The 21,185-nt window shown below is 38.1% G+C and overlaps 1 protein-coding gene and 1 non-coding gene across 2 annotated transcripts in view; one reads left to right on the top strand and one right to left on the bottom strand.

Annotated features, from left to right (window-relative positions):
• WIF1 (WNT inhibitory factor 1) overlaps positions 1 to 21,185 on the bottom strand; it is a 71,710-nt gene that overhangs the window by 32,259 nt on the left and 18,266 nt on the right. The window lies entirely within an intron of this gene.
• On the top strand, positions 13,243 to 13,347 carry LOC115837197. Its single transcript, XR_004032214.1, has one exon. It is a non-coding gene; the product is annotated as a U6 spliceosomal RNA (small nuclear RNA).

Genomic DNA, 21,185 nt, shown 5'->3' with positions numbered 1-21,185 from the left:
TTAGGATTGTTCCTTCCAGATGAGATGAAGACATCATTTAAACAGCAAAATGGGACAACTCATAAGGCCTTTGTTCTGGCACTTCTTTTGGGGTAGACATAGAGAAAGGAAGCAGAGAATTGCATTAACCATTGGGAGGAATGAAGAGAATCCAGTATTTCTCTTCTATCTTTGAAGTTCTATGTTTATGGTGTGTACTTAATCTAATAAGCACAATAATTGCAGGAGCCTCTGAGTTAAGAATCAAAGATCTTTCATAAAACCAAGGACTTCAAACCTCTTTTAACCCATATATCGTGATGCTGACCTAAGTGCTCATGGAAGAACATTAAAACAATAAAGTTATCATCTTTATTCTAAAGAAGGTTTCAGGCATTTATAGATACAAAACACACAAAAGCCATAAGGTTTGAAGATTTTCAAATAATTTTTGTTGAATGTTTATTATACTGCAGTTACTGTTTATTTAATTCTCACAACAGCCTATTATTGTTATAGCATACGAGTGAATTCAGATTTGCAGATTCACTGTGAATTCAGATTAGCAGATTCACTGGGTATGAGAGGTATTAAGAGCTATAAAATAGATCCTATGCTGTATGTGAAGGGCCAGAAAAAATCTAAAATAAGCAAGAAAGGAAAATAGTTCAACGTTAAAGACCCAAACAAAACAAATAAGCATGCCCAATGATTAAACTAATCTGAATATCTAGAGCAAAAATTGCCAGATCTCACATTCTTCCTCAGAATTCTTCTTGTTACCTCTACAAAATTTCATTCTTCAAATTCAAAGCTCATTATCCTTGGACTCTGTGACACTCTTCTTATTCTCATATCACTTCTTGATTTTCCTGCGTTTCCTCATTAACTCTCCTCTCAGCTCATAATCATATAAAATCACTAAGACTCTTTTTATATTGTCATGAAACTCAGGTATTTTCACAGATTGAACCATTTCCCTGTAGACAGTGATGCTCAACATGAACCATTCACATCCTTCTTCCAAAGCTCAGACTCTTCTTGCCATCTGCCTCATGCCCATGCTCATGTGCATGGAGCCTGGTTCATTATCTTCCAAAATCAGCTTCCCCACTTGATTTCTCTTTTCTTTTCTTTTTATTCTTTTCTTTTCTTTTCTTTCCTTTCCTCTTTTCCCTTTCCCTTTCCCTTTCCCCTTCCCTTCCCTTCCCTTCCCTTCCCTTCCCTTCCCTTCCCTTCCTTTCCCTTCCCTTCCCTCCCTTCCCTTCCCTCCCTCCCCTCCCCTCCCCTCCCCTTCCCTTTCCTCTTTCCTCTTTCCTCTTTCCTCTTTCCTCCTCCTCTCTCCTCTCTCCTCTCTCCTCTCTCCTCTCTCCTCTCTCCTCTCTCTCTCTTCTCTTCTCTTCTCTTCTCTTCTCTTCTCTTCTCTTCTCTTCTCTTCTCTTTCTCTTCTCTTCTCTTCTTGTTTTCTTTTCTTTTTTTTGCACCTCACTCTTGCCCAGGCTGGGATGCAGTAGCACGATCATGGCTCACTGTAGCCTCAACCTCCTGGGCTCAAGCCATCCTCCCATCTCACCCCTCCAAGTAGCTGGGATTACAGGCATGAGCCACTGTGCCTAGCCCCACTGATTTCTTTTTAGCTGCCAACAGTCTTGTTATTGTTTCAATTAACAAAGATACTGAATCTCAGGGTTATTGCTGTTTCTTACCTCTATCTCATGTCCCCACAGAAAGATACCAAAATCTTATTCTTTCTTCTTTTATATCTTAGGATTCGGTACCTTCCTTTCATCCCCACCACTTCCACCTGAATCCAGCATTTATTTCCTCATATTGGCATTTTTATAACATTCTTTGAAATATTCTTTTCGCCTTTCTCTTTAAAAGTGGCCAATACATCAAATTAAACCGCCACTTTTGCCATGTTACAATCCTTTCCTGTCCTCGCTTATGGCTGGGATAAGGCCTTCAGCCTGTTACGTGTCTCCACAGCCTGGTTCCTTCATCTTTTTATCTCTCACTACTCCCTAACAGGGATCATCTTCTGGAGCTCACCGGCCCAAGGTGATACCATAGCCATGCCTATATTCCAGTGATTTAACCTCTACTGACCTTCGATAGGACTTAAACCAGCTTGGCCTTTAAACATCTACCACTATGTATTATTATTTAACTTTTCGTATGTTTCTATCTTGTATTCTCATCTAAATGTTGGATTCCTTGTGGCTAAGAATAGGACTACATATTTTTTTCCAATGGTCTACTGGAGACTCACTCAGCATTGTGCACAGCAAGGCATTTGAAAAATATTTGCTGAATAAGTGAATGAACGACCTACTGAGAAGCATCCCGAAGTATAAACCCGATGCGTTCCAGAACACGCTGTTGTGGTAAAATGGCATTAGCCTCTGATTCTAGTGACAGACAGCAGCTTTTCTGTTTGGCAATTGCTAAGTTACTTTTATGGGCCAAAAACTCCTCTCTTACTTTTCTGTGTGGTCAGTCATTGTAGCCCACAATTGAGAACACAGGACACTTTTGAAAAAAAGAACAATCAAACACTGACATTTGTTATCTACCTGATCTGTGTGCAGTTTATAACTATTTTATGCTTGTTCTGGCACCAACTTTTGGCAATGAGGCTCCCAGAAAGAATGTAAGGAGATAATGTAAATGAGGTCCTGTTCTGACACAAGACTTTGCCTAAGGCTCTTCTGGTTTATATTTCCCTCTTGGGTTTCCAATCACTTTGCCTTCTATAAATTACAGGATGTAATTGTGCTATCATTGGGAAACTGTGAAATACAGATTGAGTATCCCTTATCCAAAATGCTTGGGACCAGAAGTGTTTTGGATTTTAGATTGTTTTTCAAATTTTGGAATATTCGAATACATATAATAAGATATCTTGGGGATGGGACCCAAGTCTAAACACAAAATTCATCCATGTTTCATATACACCTTATAGGCTGAAGGTAGTTGTATATAATATTTTAAATAATTTTGTGATTAGTCACATGAAGTCAGGTGTGGAATTTTCCACTTGTGGTGTCATGTTGGCCATTAAAAGTTTCAGATTTTGGAGCATTTCAGATTTTGGATTAGGAATGCTCAACCTATATCAACAATGACTATTTTTCCCCGCCTCCTTTTGAAACTAGCTCTTAGAAGAACTTGTTTCAAAAGGAAAAGGGAAAGCACCTTCTCATGCAGAGTAGCTATTTATTTTACTGATCATGGCTTAAACAGGCAATGGAAGACACATTGCCTAAAGAGAAAATCTCAATTAGCCAAGTTCTTCTGTTCCAGTCATTGTTTTTATACACACTAGACTAGACCACAGCCAGTGGGCTGGACTGAGGGAGTGAGGTTATTGGAATATAATGGTGATATTAAAACTTGAAGTTCAAATAAACACATCCAGGACTATGAGAGTTTTGTAAACTAAAACTGGCAAGAGATCACAGTTTGGCTTCACATGAATCTGAAATTTCTAAGACATTTTCCATTTTTTCCTCCTAGGGTTTGGAATCACCACTGTTCATGCAAACCAGAAACAGACCTGGCTATCTGACAAATCATTGGCTAGTCACTCTCTTTCAAGATGTCTAAAGATAGAGAAGCAACAGAGGGCTATACTGCTATTTTGTATTAAATAAAACCAACAGTTAAGGTTTTTTATTTTTATTTTTTGAGGAAGGGGTGACAGAAAAGTAGAAGCAAAGCAGTGGGAAATGGAAAACACTTTGTTCAGCTCATCTAAAAATTGAAAAAAAGAAAGGTATTGGTATAAATATAAAGTAGTCTTTAAACCAAATTTAGCCCTGTTCAGCACACTGCTTTCACTGGTTTGCCAAAATTTATAATGGAAAGGGTGGTGTAGGCAGCAGTGGGGCTTCTGAAAACTTCTGTTCCCCTCGAGCTTCCAGGACAAGTGCCTCCTCCTCACAGTAAGCCTGCTCCAACTCAAGCAGTAGTAAAGTCCTGGGTTGATGCCAACCTAAAAATTGGGCATGGGGAGGAAGGAAGCATTAGGCAACTATGGTGGGGTAAGATAAGGGACTGAGGAAAGAAAATGTCATTACAAGTGGTGTGGTTGACACTGTGGGGACCAGGGTCAGTCTAAACAGGAGGTGTGGAAAAAGAAACAGCGTGGAGAAACTTGAGAGCACAACGACACATTTCTGTTAAATGCTAAGGCAAGATGATGATTCCATAGCATGGAGGTGCCCAGAAAGCAGCAGTGTGTGTGCAGGTACTTGGGAGAAGAAGGGAGAGGGAAACAGTTCTGGAAAGGGAAAAGGAATCTCTTTCCTGGTGTTTCTTTTTTTTTTTTTTTTCATCTCATCTCAAGGCTTACATTTGAATATTTCTTTTCTTAAAGCTTCAGAAGCAGTCATTGAGTATTCATCTGTATGAAGGGAAAAGAGAACTGTGCTAACAGCTATTTCTTTACTAATAATATTTTTAAACCTGAGCAATTGGCTGGGCATGGTGGCTCACACCTGTAATCCCAGCACTTTGGGAGGCTGAGGCAGTGGATCATGAGGTCAGGAGTTCGAGACCAGCCTGCCCAACATAGTGAAACCCCATCTCTACTAAAAATAATAATTAATTAAAAAAATAGCTGGGCATGGTGGTGCACACCTGTAATCCCAGCTACTCTGGAGGCTGAAGCCAGAGAACTGCTTAAACCTGGGAGGCAGAGGTTGCTGTGAGCCAAGATCGCACCACTGCACTCCAGCCTGGGTGACAGAGTGAGACTCCATCTCGGGGGAAAAAATAAAACAAAACAAAAAAAATCCTGAGCAAATTACCCTCACACCTTATGCAGTACATTTGTTCTTCATCAATATCTCATTCCCTTGTTCTCTCCTTCATGCATTTTACGTGGTGGTATATTTCAGCAAATCAAAATTTTTAGGACAGAATGACATTTACAAAGTGTACATAAAAACTTGAGTAGCATATATAAGTAACTGAAAGAGGCAAAATTAATGTTCCATTTCTTTCACAGTTCTCTAAAATGCATAGTTACCTCCAGGGGTGTATATTTACTTCAGTCTATTGATAAAAAGTAAATGTCAAAATTTTAAACTTGAAATATCAGAAGATATATTCAGTGATGACTTCCAAAATATTTAAAATTAGGTCATATTTTTCTTAGTTTAGCTCTAGGTAGTTTTCTTAAATTCTTTAGTATTTTTTCATTGAATCCACATGGACAGTATTAACTTATTCTTTAATTTAAAAAAAAAGGAGGAAAAAAAACACAGACTTTCCCCCTTAGCTTAATGTTTTGAAAAAATGCATTAGATACTTTCGTAAAGGTTATGAGAAGTGCCTTAATTTGACATTTTTGTTCAAGTAATTGCAATTGCATATTTCAGAATACTATATTACAAGGTATCTTCTAATGAGCAGTTTGTTCTGTTCCTACCTAAGAGTCAAATAGGAAAAAAAAAATCCGTAACCTCTTGGTTACAGATTTTCAAAGTCCAAAACTAGTCTTACCAAAGAAGATTTTAAGAACAGTCATGTATTCGATAAATTTTATTTTACACTTTAGAAAAAGTCATTGCCTAGAAGATATAAGATACTTGGCTCTTTTAATTTTCTTCTAAGCTCTTCTAGTGATTTGCTATTTAAAAGTTGTCACTCATACATGCATTATTCATTCTGTTTAAGGAAAAGAGAAACTAAGGCAGAACTGAAAATTTCCTGAGGAGCACCGATGATGACAAGCCGTAATCTGAGGACTAACTAAATCTATACGGCCAACTTCAATTGTCCTCCCAATCCCCAAGAAATTCTTGTAAACGTCATTAGTCTCTCCCTTCTTGTACACACGACAGTTTCATAGTTTTCCCCCAGGTATGCTGTCCCATTCCTGCTATCTTCTCCAATTGATGTCAATATCCACAAAGAAAACAGAGATTACTATATACAAATTCTCTCAACATCCCCCCCATCTATCTACAAATAGTCTAATATCCAATCCTGGTTCCTTTCCATATCTTCTGAGACTGGCCCCATCATTTATGCCATCTGTGCACATGTAAGTGTACTAATGTGATGAAAAGATTAAAAACTCTGTCTCTACCATCATTATCATGCTTTTAAAAGAGTCTATAACCATGGCCTTGGTTTTCTTGCCCATCAGTCTTTAGTATGGTTTTGTCCCAGTCACTATTAAAATTTCTCATAAAAGGTTACTGATGATTTCCAAGTTGCTAAGTCCAGTGAGCCCTTTCCCATCTCTATCTCTCCTGTCTTCTATGAAATCTTTTAATGACAATTAACTTCACCTTCTCTTCTTTTTTGGTGTATACATAGCAACTCTCTCTGAGTTTTTCTTCTCCTTCTCCAATCACTTTCTCTAGTCACCTTCACATGCTCTTCTCTCTATAATTGCACCTCAAAAAAAAAAAAGAGTTCTGAACGTGGGTCTATGCATCCTTACAGAATGCATAGCTTCAATGTTCATATGCATATGAATATTTTTCTGGGTGGGGGGAGCAGATTCTAGCTTTCATCACATTCTCAAAAGAATCTATGACTCAAAAAAGTTAAGAACCATTGTCTTAAATGTTGATGTTCCCAGGAAACAACTACTAGTCTGCTCTTCTGGCTTATGCCCTCTTTTTGGGGGCATCTTATCTATTTCTATGACTTCAAATTACACCTACATTTCATTAGCCTCCAAGATTTTTATCTCCAATTTTCACCCTTCTCCTAATCTCTAGATTCGTATTGACAACGGTCTACCAGATATCTCCCTTTGGACTTAACACTGGAAAGATAATGGACAAACTCATTATCTTCCCAATGAGGCTGTTCATTTGTATTCCTTAAGAAAGCATAATATACCTATTACCCAAGACATAAACTTGGCAGTTTTTCTTAGACTCCAAACTTCTTTCTTACCAACTACCTCCACAAATTCTCATTGATTTCTCAGCTTTATTCCCGTCTTTTCCTTCCCAATATTACGACCAAAATTCAGACATTTCTCCCTCATGCTCCTAACCTACCTCCCTGGTAACTCATGCCCTCCAGATTTATTCCCTCAATCGGCATCATCATCCAATTTTTCTTCTTAAATGCCAACTGGAATATATCACTGCTCCTACTTAACACCCTTAATTGTTTCTTATTACAATGAAGACTTTGGCTAGCTACAACTTTCTCTCTAGCTCTGCCCACCAGCCTCTTCTCCCACATCCTGCCTCACAGGTCTTTGATCTGGCCATAGCAAGCTTTAAGTTAACGGAGCCACCAGCCTCTGTCACGAATCTTATTTCGTACTCTATGCCTGGAATATCCACTCCCTGCACTTTCCCACCAAGCAAACTTTGACTTACCTCTCCAAGCTTGGATGAAATGTCATCTCTTCGGTAAAATTGCCCTTGCTACAGATGCTTCTTTCCTGTCCCCTTTTCCTCATCTTTACACTATTGTACTTACAGTAAAAATCTATTTTCTTGTCTCTTCCCCCTGGCCCCTACCCCAATTAAACTCTCCTCATTGGAAGGGGTTTTTTCTCTTCTTATTTGAATCCTCAGTGACTAATCTATTTTTTGTGGCTGAAAAACTGTTTCTAAAAAATGAATGCAAACTTTGAGTTAAGTTAGTGTAGTCTAAAAAAATAGGTAAGTCACCTTTTACCATGTTCATTCAAGGTATGAAACTTCTGACTTTCAGTGAAACAGAAGCTCAAGTATACTTGCAAAGTCTTGGCTGAGAGAGGTAGACAATTGGGTCCCAGTCAACAGTCAGCGGGAAATGGGAAAAGGGGCCAACAAGGGAGACTAAGCTGGTCCAGAGCTGGCTCTTGAAGGGAGAGAGCCAACAGTCCAAATAACAATGGCCACAAGGCTGGGGAGAATGTGGGTGAAATCTGGGCTAGAGTGAGACCAGCTTGGCTTGAATTCTAACTCTACTATTTACTAGCTGGCCTTGGGTACAGGCTTAGCCTTACATTCATTCAACACATATGTATGGAGTGTGCCAGGCGTAAGGCATTGTGTGTGCCTAAGATGCCAAGCTGAGTCAAAACAGACCTAGTATTTGTCCTTATGGAGCTTGCAGGCTGGAAGGGAGCTGATCATTAATCAAGTAAGTAAAAAATTAAGACTGTGATAAAGGGCTTCAGAGAAGTACATGGGGTTCTTTGAGAATGTGTACTTTGGCTTAACTTGGGGGTCAGGAACAGCTTGCTTGAGAAAGGATGGCAGAACTGAGATCTGCTCAGTGAGCAGAGGTTAAACAGGTGAAGGAGGGGCAGCTTTTTAAGCAGAGGAAAGATCAGTTGTGTAAGCTCTGGGAGGACTCTGGCAAGCTTGAGGAACCCAAGGAAGCCAGTGTCTACTTTGCAGTGCTGTTGTGAGGATCAAATAATGCATGTAAAGTAGGTGCAAATGTTGGCACATTGTAAGCATTCAACAAATGCTAGTTACTATACACAGGATCAATATAAAGTCCTTTATTGGTGCACTGTGGTAGCAGGAGTCCCTTGACAGTGGCAGTACCCATAGAAAAAAGCAGCTTGGAGATTCCTGGGTGATGGGAGCTGGAGGGGTGTGATCAAGGGAGGGTCTCTGTAATGCATTGTGGGTATAGGGAGTAAGGTTCAGAGTGAAAGCAGGGGCTGTGAAAACAGTCCAAAACAACCTTCCTTTTCTAGTTCAAGTTAGCACATATAGGCAAAATTGGAATTATCCTATTTCTTTAACTTTAAAATAAATTAGAAATGTCTTATCAAACGATTAATTTGCAGGAAATTTAAAGGATAGAGGAATAAATTAAACTACACCACAAAGATGGAATCAGTAAAATCCAGACTATGGACAACTCTACAGGGCAAAAACCTAGTTTCTTTAATAAAAATTTGAAGGAATGAAAGAAAGAGAGGAAATCTCCATGTATTTTCCAGTATTATGCAAGACAAGTATTTTATATATTATATATATATTCCATATGTAATACATATTATACATTATATATATTATTCCCAGTATTATACAAGGAAATCTCCATGTATTTCCCAGTATTATACAAAGCAAAACTACAGAAGAAGTCTTATTCCCTATCTTTGAGAATCTCTGATAACAATACTATTTGCCTGAACTTAGCTAATTAGAGTATCTGCTTCTGTTTAAATTAAATTCAATATTGTATCCTATATAACCAATTTCCTGTATTACAGTTTGAATAAAAAGAAATCACAGACTAGGTAAAATGGTATTGTGATTAAATTCTACCGTGTTTATATTTCCAAAAGCAAGTTTGATTTTCATCGGTCTTGCCTTTTACCCTAGGAATCCACTTCAACCAATAGCTCTGATCAAAGGTTAAAAAGTAAATTAATTCTAATTAATTAAGAACAAAATCTTTTCCAAATTGAGATACACACAGAAGAGCAAATCATTATATGTGGCCGATCTTTCTGTGTTCATGCCTTCTTTCATTCATTCACCCAGTAAATATTTACTGAGTAGTTTCCATGTGCCAGGTTCTGCTCTAGGCACTAGGGATGCAGCAGTCAGCAAAAGAAGTAAAAACTCTTGGCCCTCATGGAGCCTACTTCTGATGTGATAAAGAGGAGGAGACACATAATTTTTAAAGAAATATTTAAATGAACATATATCAAGTAATGACAGGCACTATGTGGAAGACTTCAGTGGAGAAAGATGGCAGAGAATAAAATGTGGCACATATATACCATGGAATACTATGCAGTCATAAAAAAGAATGAGTTCATGTCCTTTGCAGGGACATGGATGAAGTTGGAAACCATCATTCTCAGCAAACTAACACAGGAACAGAAAACCAAACACCACATGTTCTCACTCATAAGTGGGAGTTGAACAATGAGAACACATGGACACAGGGAGGGGAACATCACACACTGGGACTTGTCAGGGGGTAGGGGGCTAGGGGAAGGATAGCATTAGAGAAACCTAATGTAGATGATGGGTTGATGGGTGTAGCAAACCACCATGGCATGTGTATACCTATGTAACAAACCTGCAAGTTCTGCACATATATCCCAGAACATATATATATATATGCATGGTAGGGGATTGCTGTTTCTGAGAGGACAGACGCGGAAGACTGCTGGGTTGGGATATTTTACTAGAGACTGGAATAAAGTGAGAGAGCAAGCTATGCAGATATCTGGGGGAAGAGCAGAGGGAATGCTTAGTGCCAAGTCCTTTAGGTGGCAGCGTACCTGGCACATTCATAAAAATAGCGAAGAGGCCAGTGTGGCTGTATCAGAGTGGATGGGTACCATGGTTATGAGCATGCAGCTCAAGGGGAAGCAATGCCTTAACCGAAGCAAAGCTGTCTGGAGATCCCAGAGGAGGAACCCGAGAAAGCGCCCATAATAACAAGATCAGTTTTAAGCATCCTCTGGGGCCAGAGGAAACTCTGTAGGTGACATCAACTCCTTTCTGCCTCTTACCTCTGACCTCTCTTGTCCATGAACCCTCTCCTGGAGGAGCTAGACCCTACTGAGAAGGGTCAACCATGTTGCAACCACCCAAGCCGCAGCTAAGGGAAAGGAGAATCTTAACTTTAAATAAAGGTCAGAATTTTAACTACCACACAGAAGAGGAGATTTTAATTACTGGCATGAGAATAATCTTAGCACTAAAGTAATCAGAGGACATTTTATTATCTCAGGCTGACTACAGAAATCTCAGGATCTGCCTGAGCATCCATCCAAAGACCCAGAGAGAAAGTAGCCTAGTGGTAGGTTTGCAGGATCTGCTGTGAGAAAGAGTAAAGATCGCTCTGTGTGATTACACATGATGGCATTTTGCTTCTTTGATGCAATAATTTATGTAAGGATGTTAAGAGTAAAAGAGAGGCAGCAGATTTGCCATTTGTAACGTTAGCCAAACTCACAGTCTGGTTTTTTTTTTTATTTTTGCCTGCTTAACACATGCCAGAATATTAGGACACACCTGAGCCCTCCTTCATTACTTTTTACTTACGTTAAGTTACACCTTAGCTTTTTAATTTCTAAGAATTGTTTTCTGCAAATTTTGAGTACTTGTAATTCCTGTTCCTAGATGTATACCTATTTAATGGTAATCACTGTCTTCTGAAAGCACAGCAAATAACAGTATTTTACAGTCAAAATAAATGGTTATAAAAACAAATGAGAGCAGACGCTATAGTCAAGCTGATTCATTAAAAAAATACATACACACACACACAGACACATTAAAGTTGAATCAACTGTCATCTTTTAGTGATAACTGTTGATCTGATGTGATGAGAGAAAGTTCCCGCACGTGGATAGGTGGATTCGGCTCCTGGATGGTCTGAAACATCGTTAACTCATACAGACTGATTCTGGCCCCGGTTCAAACTTCTAAGCCTTTGTTCTTGAGGCTCAGAGGATGGCTTTGAAGTTCAGGATAAAGCTCTTCTAACGCACCATTACCAAAGAATAACCTTTTGATTATGATCTCATGAAAGTATAATCAATAACTTACATAAGTTAAAACCATGGCAAACAGTGACGGTTCTGTAATTGGACCTTTATGAATTCCATATGTTACAATCTCAGCATTAGCTAACAGTCCTGCATAATACACATATCTCTTCCCCAAACATAGCCGCTGAACTTTCTTAAAAGGCTATGAAACTTTTCACAGCTACTGTCAGCCTTGAACTCTTCAAACCCCTAAGCGTGGGTGTAGTACCTAAAGGGCAGGATTTTTGGAAAGCCTGAAAGGACAAATATTTCTCCCAGATCCAATAAGCACTCATTTGCGGAAAGCAATTTAATCAAAGACAGTAACTTTTTACCTAATTGCATGGCTTGTGTGCTTTGAAAAATATATCGGGGGGAAAAAGACTTCTCCGACAAATCATTGTTAAAATATAAGTGAAAATATATTCATTTAGCAAAGACATGCTCTTGTGTGAAGATCCCAAATGCCTGGGAAGCCATTATGTCATTAACCACATTATCTAGGGTTTATATTTGTTTTCTCTTTCTCATTAAATGAAATTGCATTATTAGCAAATTAGAAATGTGGGTGTTTAGTGTAGCTTGATTGCCTTCACTTTGGGAGGAAGGGCAATAAGCATGAAACAAACAAAACCAACAGAATTTTCTGATCTATCTAAGGGAACAACAAAGAAGTCTGAATTGAAGGAGCACTTAATGACAGAATAAAAGATATCCGAGGAAAGATTAGTCCTATCTTTTTGTACTAAACATGAGATCTTTAAAGAGATAAGTATATAAAGCCAAATGCAATAAATAAAGAGGGCACACATCAAAGGAGTTATTTTTGTGTTTTGGCTTCTTCTTTCCCAATAACTATTAACTAACTTCCCTCCCACTCCCCACTCCATCGTCACCTTAGTCAGTTTTGTTACCTGTTATCATGGATTCTCCTCCTCCTCCTTCTTCTTCCTTTCTTCCTTTTTCTTTTTTTTTTTGACAAGGTCTCTGTCTGTCACCCAGGCTAAAGTGCAGTGGTGCAATTTTGACTCACTGCAGCCTCCATCTCCTGGGCTCAAGCCATCCTCCCACCTCAACCTCTGCAGTAGCTGGGACTACAGGTGCATGCCACCACATCAGACTAATTTTTGTATTTTATTTTTGTAGAGGCAGGGTCTTACTATGTTGCCCAAGCTGGTCTTGAACTCCTGGGTTCAAGCAATCCTCCTGCCTCGGGCCCCCCAAAGTACTAGGATTACAGGCGTGAGCCACTAGTGCCCAGCTTGAATTTTTCTTTATTTTGGAACATATTTGAAAGTTGCCAAGCCACTTCTGGGCAAATTTGTATGTCTCTAGATTCTCTAGTTCAAAATAGCACTCTCAAGCAATCCTTGTGGCTCTACTGCCACTATAGAGAACTTTTCCTCTTGTAAATATGTTAGTATCTTTCAAATTAGAAATACTCACAATACATTCAGTTACTCATTTGCATTAAAAATATGATATTTGGCTCCATATCTCCTCTAGTTGATTATAATTCCTAGAGGCAGAGATAATAACTATTTATCAGTCTATTTTCAATAGTCCGGTTTATTTTGTAAAGGTAATTTCAAATGTCTTGCACACAAAAAAAGGATGATCAAAGAAGACCAGTAACACCAAAGGGAGAGAGATCAGGTTTTGGAATATCTTCAGTTTGACTATCTTTAAAGAAAATATCAATGAGCTTGTTAGGGCCCCAGTTGTAATAGAAGGAAATATGTTATGTAAAGAAGAAAAGAAAAGAAACAGATCCTGCTCACTTCGGCAGCCCATATACTAAAATTGAAATGATACAGAGAAGGTTAGCATGGCCCCCGTGCAAGGATGACACGCAAATTCGTGAAGCATTCCATATTTTTCAAAACTTAATTCAAGATGGATTAAATACTTAAATGTAAAACCCAAAACCATAAAAACCCTAGAAGAAAACCTAAGCAATACCATTCAGGACATAGGCATGGGCAAAGACTTCATGACTAAAACACCAAAAGCAATTTCAACAAAAGCCAAAATTGACAAATGGGATCTAAATAAACTAAAGTGCTTCTGCACAGCAAAATAATCTATCAACAGAATGAACAAGCGACCTACAGAATGGGAGAAAATTTTTGCAATCTACCCATCTGACAAAGGTCTAATATCCAGAATCTACAAGGAACTTAAACAAATTTACAAGAAACAAACAACCCCATCAAAAAGTGGGCAAAGGATATGAACAGACAGTTCTCAAAAGAAGACATTTATGTGGCCAATAAATATAAAAAAATAAGCTCATTATCACTGGTCATTAGAGAAATGCAAATCAAAACCACAATGAGCTACCATCTCATGCCAGTTAGAATGGCAATCATTAAAAAGTCTAGAAACAACAGATGCTGGCAAGGATGTGGAGAAATAGGGATGCTTTTACACTGTTGATGGGAGTGTAAATTAGTTCAACCATTGTGGAAAGACAGTGTGGCAATTTCTCAAGGATCTAGAACCAGAAATACCATTTGACCCAGCAATCCCATTACTGGGTATACACCCAAAGTATAATAAATCATTCTATTATAAAGACACATGCACACGTATGTTTATTGCAGCACTATTTACAATAGCAAAGACTTGTAACCAACTCAAATGCCCATCAATGATAGACTGGATAAAGAAAATGTGGCACATATGCACCATAGAATGCTATGCAGCCATAAAAAAGAATAAGATCATGTCCTTTGCAGGGACATGGATGAAGGTGGAAGCCATCATTCTTAGCAAACTAACACAGGAACAGAAACTCAAACACCACATGTTCTCATTCATAAGTGGGAGTTGAACAATGAGAACACATGGACATAGGGAGGGGAACAACACACACTGGGGCCTATCAGGGGTGGAGGGCAAGGGGAGGGAGAACATTAGGAGACACCTAATGCATGTGGGGCTTAAAACCTAGATGATGGGTTGATGGGTGCAGCAAACCACCATGGCACAGGTATACCTGTGTAACAAACCTGCACATTCTGCACATATATCCTGGAACTTAAAAAAAAAAAAAGAAACATCAATAGAAAAAAACTTGATGTATCCAAATCAGCAAGGCTGATGTAATCTGATTCATGATTTGTGTGGATACATGGAAACTAAGAGCTCTGAAAACTGGGCCTCTTTTATTCACCTAAAAAAAAAAAAAAAGAACAGCTCTGAGAATTATACTCCAGTCAGTATCAATATTTGTTTTCATGGCTTTATTAATAGCTAGATGAACAACGTAGACATAAACATAGAGTCACAAGATGCAAGCCGTGCCATATTAAATTGACGTCTTTGCTCAAAAGAGAGGACAAGAAACAATAGAGATAGCTACCTCCATTTCAAAATTGATATTGATTCCTTCCTACATGGCATAGTTATAAAATGGGAAATCTAGCCTCTACCATTCTAGGCGATGGCTAAACAATAGATTTAAGAGCCACACCCAAAGCAGAAACCTATGTCAGCCTGGTGGACACACTGGGTGGTATTTTATTCAGGTTAGTCTCAGAAACCAATCTATTAGATATTCTTGTTAGTGACTTTGACAAACACAGATATGGAGATGCTCAAGTTGCCTACTTCTTTTTCCTACTTTTCTCACTCCCAACTCTTATCATTTATTCATACTAGTCTATGTTACTTTTCCTGATCCCTTCAAAATCACTTTGTTTCAAAAAATCAAGTCCTTCCTCAACATTTGTTTCTAAATTATCTCCTGACCAGAGAGTAAATCTTTCCATAGAACTCTTTCTGTTGCCATTTTTAGAATTAGCTTAGCATTGTCTTTTATGTATTTCTGTCTTTGGTGTCTTCCCTTAATTTTCTTTGATAGTATCATATCACTTTGTGTGATATGATAAGAGGAAACTAAAATTCAAAATGTTCTAGTATCATAGAGGAAAAACATGTTTACTAAATGGAAGAAGTGGGGAAGAGAGGAATTGTGATTCTAGGATTGGCAGATTCTGGTGAAAAGAATTTATATCCAAGATTGAGCCAAAGTTACAAAACAAATTAAGAGAAGGACAACAGCACATCAGGGTTAGTACATGTTGTGCTAGCATAATGTCTTTCCTGCTCCATAGGCAGTGGATAAAATAAGTCAATTTATGAACACAGACTTTTAGAAATAGGTTAACATAGGGTCAGGGCAATTTTTCAAAGTCATGTAAAAATAGCACTATTTTTAAACATATATATTATCTGACTGTTAAACACTTTTCAACTCTGTTTGAAAAATCTGTATCTGTAGTTCCTTTTGATGCTCTTGGAATGTCCATAATAAGGAATCTCAGAGAGCTCTGTAAACAGGCCAGTCTTCACAAAGCCCTTCTAAGGGAAAATAGCAGACACAACACTTATATCACTTTTGAGCTGGAAAAATTCTAAGAGATCATATGGGGAAGTGGAGGGCTAGGCAGGTTAAGTTAAATTTCCAAAGGCCCCCAGTCAGGACTGGCTCAGCATGCATTCCATGATATCATATGGCCCCCACATCAACCACTTCTGTCTGCTTTGCTATTGTTCAATACCTACCATGTCCTGGGCATTGTGCTGGGCAAAATGGATCATGGCCAGAACTGAGTTACCAAGTAGTGCTTGCAACTAGCCCACTCAGCTACTGCCTCAAAATTGAACATTAAAGTCTATGTGTGTGTTTGTGTACTGGACAACACAAAAACAGATCAATGGCCTTCCCCATACTCCATTCCAGAGAAATACTGTAGGCAACTTTTTCTTTCCACATTTTATGGGACTGTGATATGGTGATGTTGTATCCTAAGACCGAAGCACAGTGAAAAACTCTGCCCTGGTTGTCAGAAAACATGTACCCTTTAGCCAGCTCTATTGCTAACTCCCTCTGGGAAGTCGGTCATCGTTTCTAGTCCTTGGTTTCCTCATCTGAAAAATAAGGTGGTTGAACTAATCTTTAAGATTCCCTCCCTTCTAAGAGTTCAGAATTCTAAGGAAGCCCTTAGCAATTTCTTCTAAGATTTAGCATAGAGTCCTGAGCATTTGGGAAGAGGATATAGCTCATTCTGCATGCATACCTAGGTAGAGAATTGACGAGCTCGATATAGACTTAGGTCTTAAAGTCCCAGCATAATTATTCTGTGCTCTTAGTGGCCTAAGATCTAATAAGCAATCTTCTCAGAAACACATGCAAACCTAGAAATTTGATGCACAAATCTCTTTGGAGACATATCTTTGCCTTTATCAATTCCTGATGTTTTCAAAATGTATAGAAATCTTTTGATAGCCAATTTATGAGATTACTTAGAGTGAGCCAATGGGAATGATTGAGAATGATTTCCCTCCATCAGACCTGCCCATTTCCCTCCTGTTTGCCGCATGTTCACCGGAGCAGATTTTGCTCAAATAAGCCACGTGATGCTCCTGCCTTTGAAGTGGCTACAGAAGATGCTCTGCAGCAGAGAGGCCAGCAGTCTAGAAACAATAATTTGTGTATGCCTACCAGGCTCCCCTTCTCCCCAACCCACCACCTTGAACTGTTTTATTCCATAGAGAGCAAATTTAGCAGAAGTTAACAGACACTTCAAAGCCTGAAACAGAGTCTTTACTCAGATATCAAGACTGCTGGTTCAAGTGAAGCCAGCTCTTTGGCTGCCTGGGTACTTTCTCCAAAGACTCTCTTACATCTATTCTTTCCTCTTCTTCCTCTTGGATATACAGCTCTGGGAGCGCTGATTAGCAAGTTTATTTGCCATTTCTTTTACAAGCACCCATGAGAATGTATTTGTTAGCTCAGTTTCCTCATTTTTATACAATGTAGCATACACATTCTTTCTCTTAAAAAGTGCTATTTTCCAGCCAGTAATGACAATGACTCTTTAAGTTTTGACGTTGATCTACTTGTTAATCCCACTCTACTTTGTCCTTAAGAAAACTGAGGAAATAACACCTCTGAGCATTGGGAGAATAAATTATTTAATATTAAAAATTTTTTAAAGCATTTATACAAAAATAAATGTTCGAACTCAGTTATTTTAAAATATTTATGAATAAATGCATGTGCACATGTATATGAAGCATACAAAGAAACTCATAAAAATATTTTACTCATTCATTTAAAAGTAGAAAATATGCTTCCTTATTATGTTCAAAAGGAATTATTTGGTTTATTTTTTAGGAATTACCTACTAGTTCTGTATTTGTAGGCTAGAAGTATAATTTATAATGTAGTATGTATCTGGTGGGTCCCGTGTTCACAATTATAGTCATCCCCATGCAAAGCCTCTAAACTTGAGGGATCTTAACAGCCGTGATGAAAAGGGAGAGCACTCACCTACCACTTACTGATCCCCCACTGCCCCCTACAGTATAAAATTCCCACTGAGAAAAACTTGTCCTAACTGAACAAAAATATAGGCACAAATCAACAATTATCAATACTACTTGGAAAGCTTCATTTGGAGGATTTTTTAAAAGCGACAAAAGCATACTAAAAAAGAGATTCTTGAATAATTCCATTGGAAGTATGGAGTAGTCATTACTAGCCATTCAGCAATAATGTATGTGCAAAGAGCCCATAGAATAATTGGCAATTTGACTCAGAAATTCCACTCCTGGAACTCAGTCGTATGGCAGTAATCTTAATACAGAAAAAGTTTTATGCATCAAGTTGTTCTTCACAGTGTTACTTGTAATAGTAAATATATATATATATGTTATATATATATATAAAAAGATTTAAATAGAATGTTTAAATAAGCCACAGAATAGGGCCAGGTGTGGTGGCTTACACCTGTAACCCCAGCACTTTGGGAGGCTGAGGTGGAAGGATCACTTGAGCCCAGGAGTTCAAGACTAGCCTGGGCAACATAGTGAGATCCCATCTCTACAAAAAAGAAATAATAAAATACCACAAAATATTGTGTAGCCACTTAAAAAAAACCATGTTTACAGAGTACGTAATAACATGGGAAACTACCCTACTGCCCTTAAGCAAAAAACAAACAAAAAAGGACACAAATCTTCTTAGGTGAGTTAACTATATATGAATGCTCTTTTCCCATTCTTCTTTCTCCTTTTTGGTATTTTCCAAATATTTTTAAGGGTGTGCTAATTTATGACGGAAAAAGGTAATGAACTTAAAACTCAGTCAGGATTCATAAAAAGAAATGGTTATATCCAGGAAATTAAGTACTGCAAACTTTAATGAAGTCCAGTTTATGTTCTTGGTGAGTAAAAGGTTTTGCAAGTTATAATTACTACGAAGACAACTAGCAATATAAAAACTCAATTTGTAACAGAGGGACTAAATCTCAGAGTCAATTTCTCAGTTGTTTGTAAAGAGTCAAGCCAGGAATAAATGTCATGAATATCTGGAAAGAAGCTACCATTTGAGGAAGTCTTACAGGATAAATATTAGTAATATAGCTGTTCTGTCTACCAGCCTCAGAGTATAACTCCTAAAGTCTGTTTATTAGTCAAATTGAAGACACTGAAATCAAGCTAATAGAGAAACCAGACAAAAACTGCCTAAAATTAATTTAAGAAATTTTATTAACATTAAAATGGCAAACAGTATTTTGCAAAGTTAATTCTGCTCAAAATTTGCTTTACTTTTGTTACAAGTAATTGTATTGTCTGTGCTATTTTTCTTACTGTGATTTAAATTCAAATGCAAAACTAAGAACAATGCAGAAATGATAGTGACCGATCATAAATCACAGACATTTTAGAGCTGAAAATAAAAAACCCCTATAATTTACCAATAAGGACAAAAGTGAAATACTTGTCTGAAGGCTCAGATAGCTGGTGTGGGAGCTGGGCTGGGAGACAGGTCTCCTGAGGTCAGCTCAGTGTGATACTCTGAGTTCAGAGAGTGGGACACCATTCACTTATAGTGGCATTTGGGCATCTTGCCAGCATATTCCCCAGCTTGGGATCAGGTGGACCAGCTTTCTTTGGCCTAATGACTTTCACCTAGCACAAACAGCTCATTAATACAAAGGGAAGAAAAGACCCTACTTTTTCATTGTCTACTATGTGTCAAGAATTTTGTATACATTATGCAACTGCATTTTGCTGCCATTGTAAAAAGTAATTTAATTATTTCCTTTTAGTACTTTAAGAAACTGAGGCCCTCAAGAGTTTAGTTGATCAAGATTTAACCTGTGCTGCCTTTTGCTTCTCTTTGACAGTAACTTCTCTCACTGGTGGGCAGGTAAGACAGAATACTTGGTATACTGGTCAAGGTTCTCCAGAGAAACAGAACCAATAGGAGTTATATACAGAGATTTCTTATAAGGAAATTGGCTGACATGATTATGGAGGCTGACAAGTCTCATGATCTTCAGTTGGCAAGCTGGAGTCCCAGGAAAGCCCATGGTGTATTTCCAGTCTGATGGCCCTTAAAAGCCAGTGTTTCAGCTGGAAGGCAGTCAAGCAGGAGGAGTTCTCTCTCCCCATAGAAGGGGCGGCCTTTTTGTTCTACTCAGGCCTTCAACTGATTGTTGGAGGCCAACCCACATTAGGGAGGGCAATCTACTTCATTCAGTCTATGGATTCAAATGTTAACCTCATCCAGAAACAGAAACTCCCTCAAAGACACACACAGAATAATGTATGTGACCAAATTGTCTGGGCACCCCAAGGCCCAGTCAAGTTGACACATAAAATTAACATCACACATGATGTTTTTGCCAGTATGTTCAGTTCAGGGCCTTGGACTAGGCAGGCAAGGTCCCCAGGGTGTGAATTTACGGAGGCACTCATTCCTAGGCTCATACAAGCACCCCGAGTGCCTTGCTTGCTGTGCCCTAGTCCTGGCCCTCTGTCCCACCCAAAAGGGTAGTTTCAATCACATCTCTTAGCTTGCAGTGTTTTATATTGGGTGGACAACTATCTATAACCAAGTAAATACCATTCTAGAAAAGCCTTGGATATATAGAGTTTCTGAAAAATGGATGGCAAAAAATATCTAAAATACAGAGTACAAAAATAGATGATGGGTAAGTATTTCCATGCTTACCATGTAATGAAATGGAAATCCACTTATATTTTCCACTCAAAATGTTTCCTTATAATTCAAATAGTATTTATTGACTGGGCCCTTATATATTTTTATTGAAAGGCAAAAGCATTTCTATAAATCACGAACACAAATCATTTGTGCATTATAGAAAAATGCACAGCTATTGAAGATCAGGTTTGAATTATTTTACTTTTGGCTAAAGGCCACTTACTGTAAATTATCAGTTATTCCTCATATTTAGTTATCTAAAGTTTCACTAATGCATGATTTTTCCTTAGTTTTTGGGAGGACTGAATGAACTTAATGGGATAAAATAAATGAAAGCATGTTTTAAATAATTAAGTACATGAAAGGCATCATTACTGTTAGCAGAATAATAGAACAACGTCTTACTTCAATTCAGGAGAGCTGTACCAATTTACACTTTGCCTCTCAGTTTATGAGTGAATGCTTCCTCAAACTCTAGACAATATAGGACATGCAATAAACTCTAAACTCAAGCCTGCAGATAACTGAGAAACTAGATAAATGTTCAAACTTTGGAAATCAAAAATATTCCACCAGTCTGGAGCCAAGTGGATTTTGCTCTATTTGGCTTCTGAACTAGATCTTGAATATGAAAATTTGATATATATAGGACTCTACAGATGAAACTACATTTTAAAAAATTGATTTGAGTGG

The sequence above is a fragment of the Nomascus leucogenys genome, chromosome 10 (genome assembly GCF_006542625.1).
Source record: "Nomascus leucogenys isolate Asia chromosome 10, Asia_NLE_v1, whole genome shotgun sequence".
Taxonomy (NCBI): domain Eukaryota; kingdom Metazoa; phylum Chordata; class Mammalia; order Primates; family Hylobatidae; genus Nomascus; species Nomascus leucogenys.
The sequence above is the reverse complement of the archived record's forward strand: the minus strand, read 5'-3'. Positions and strand labels throughout refer to the sequence as shown.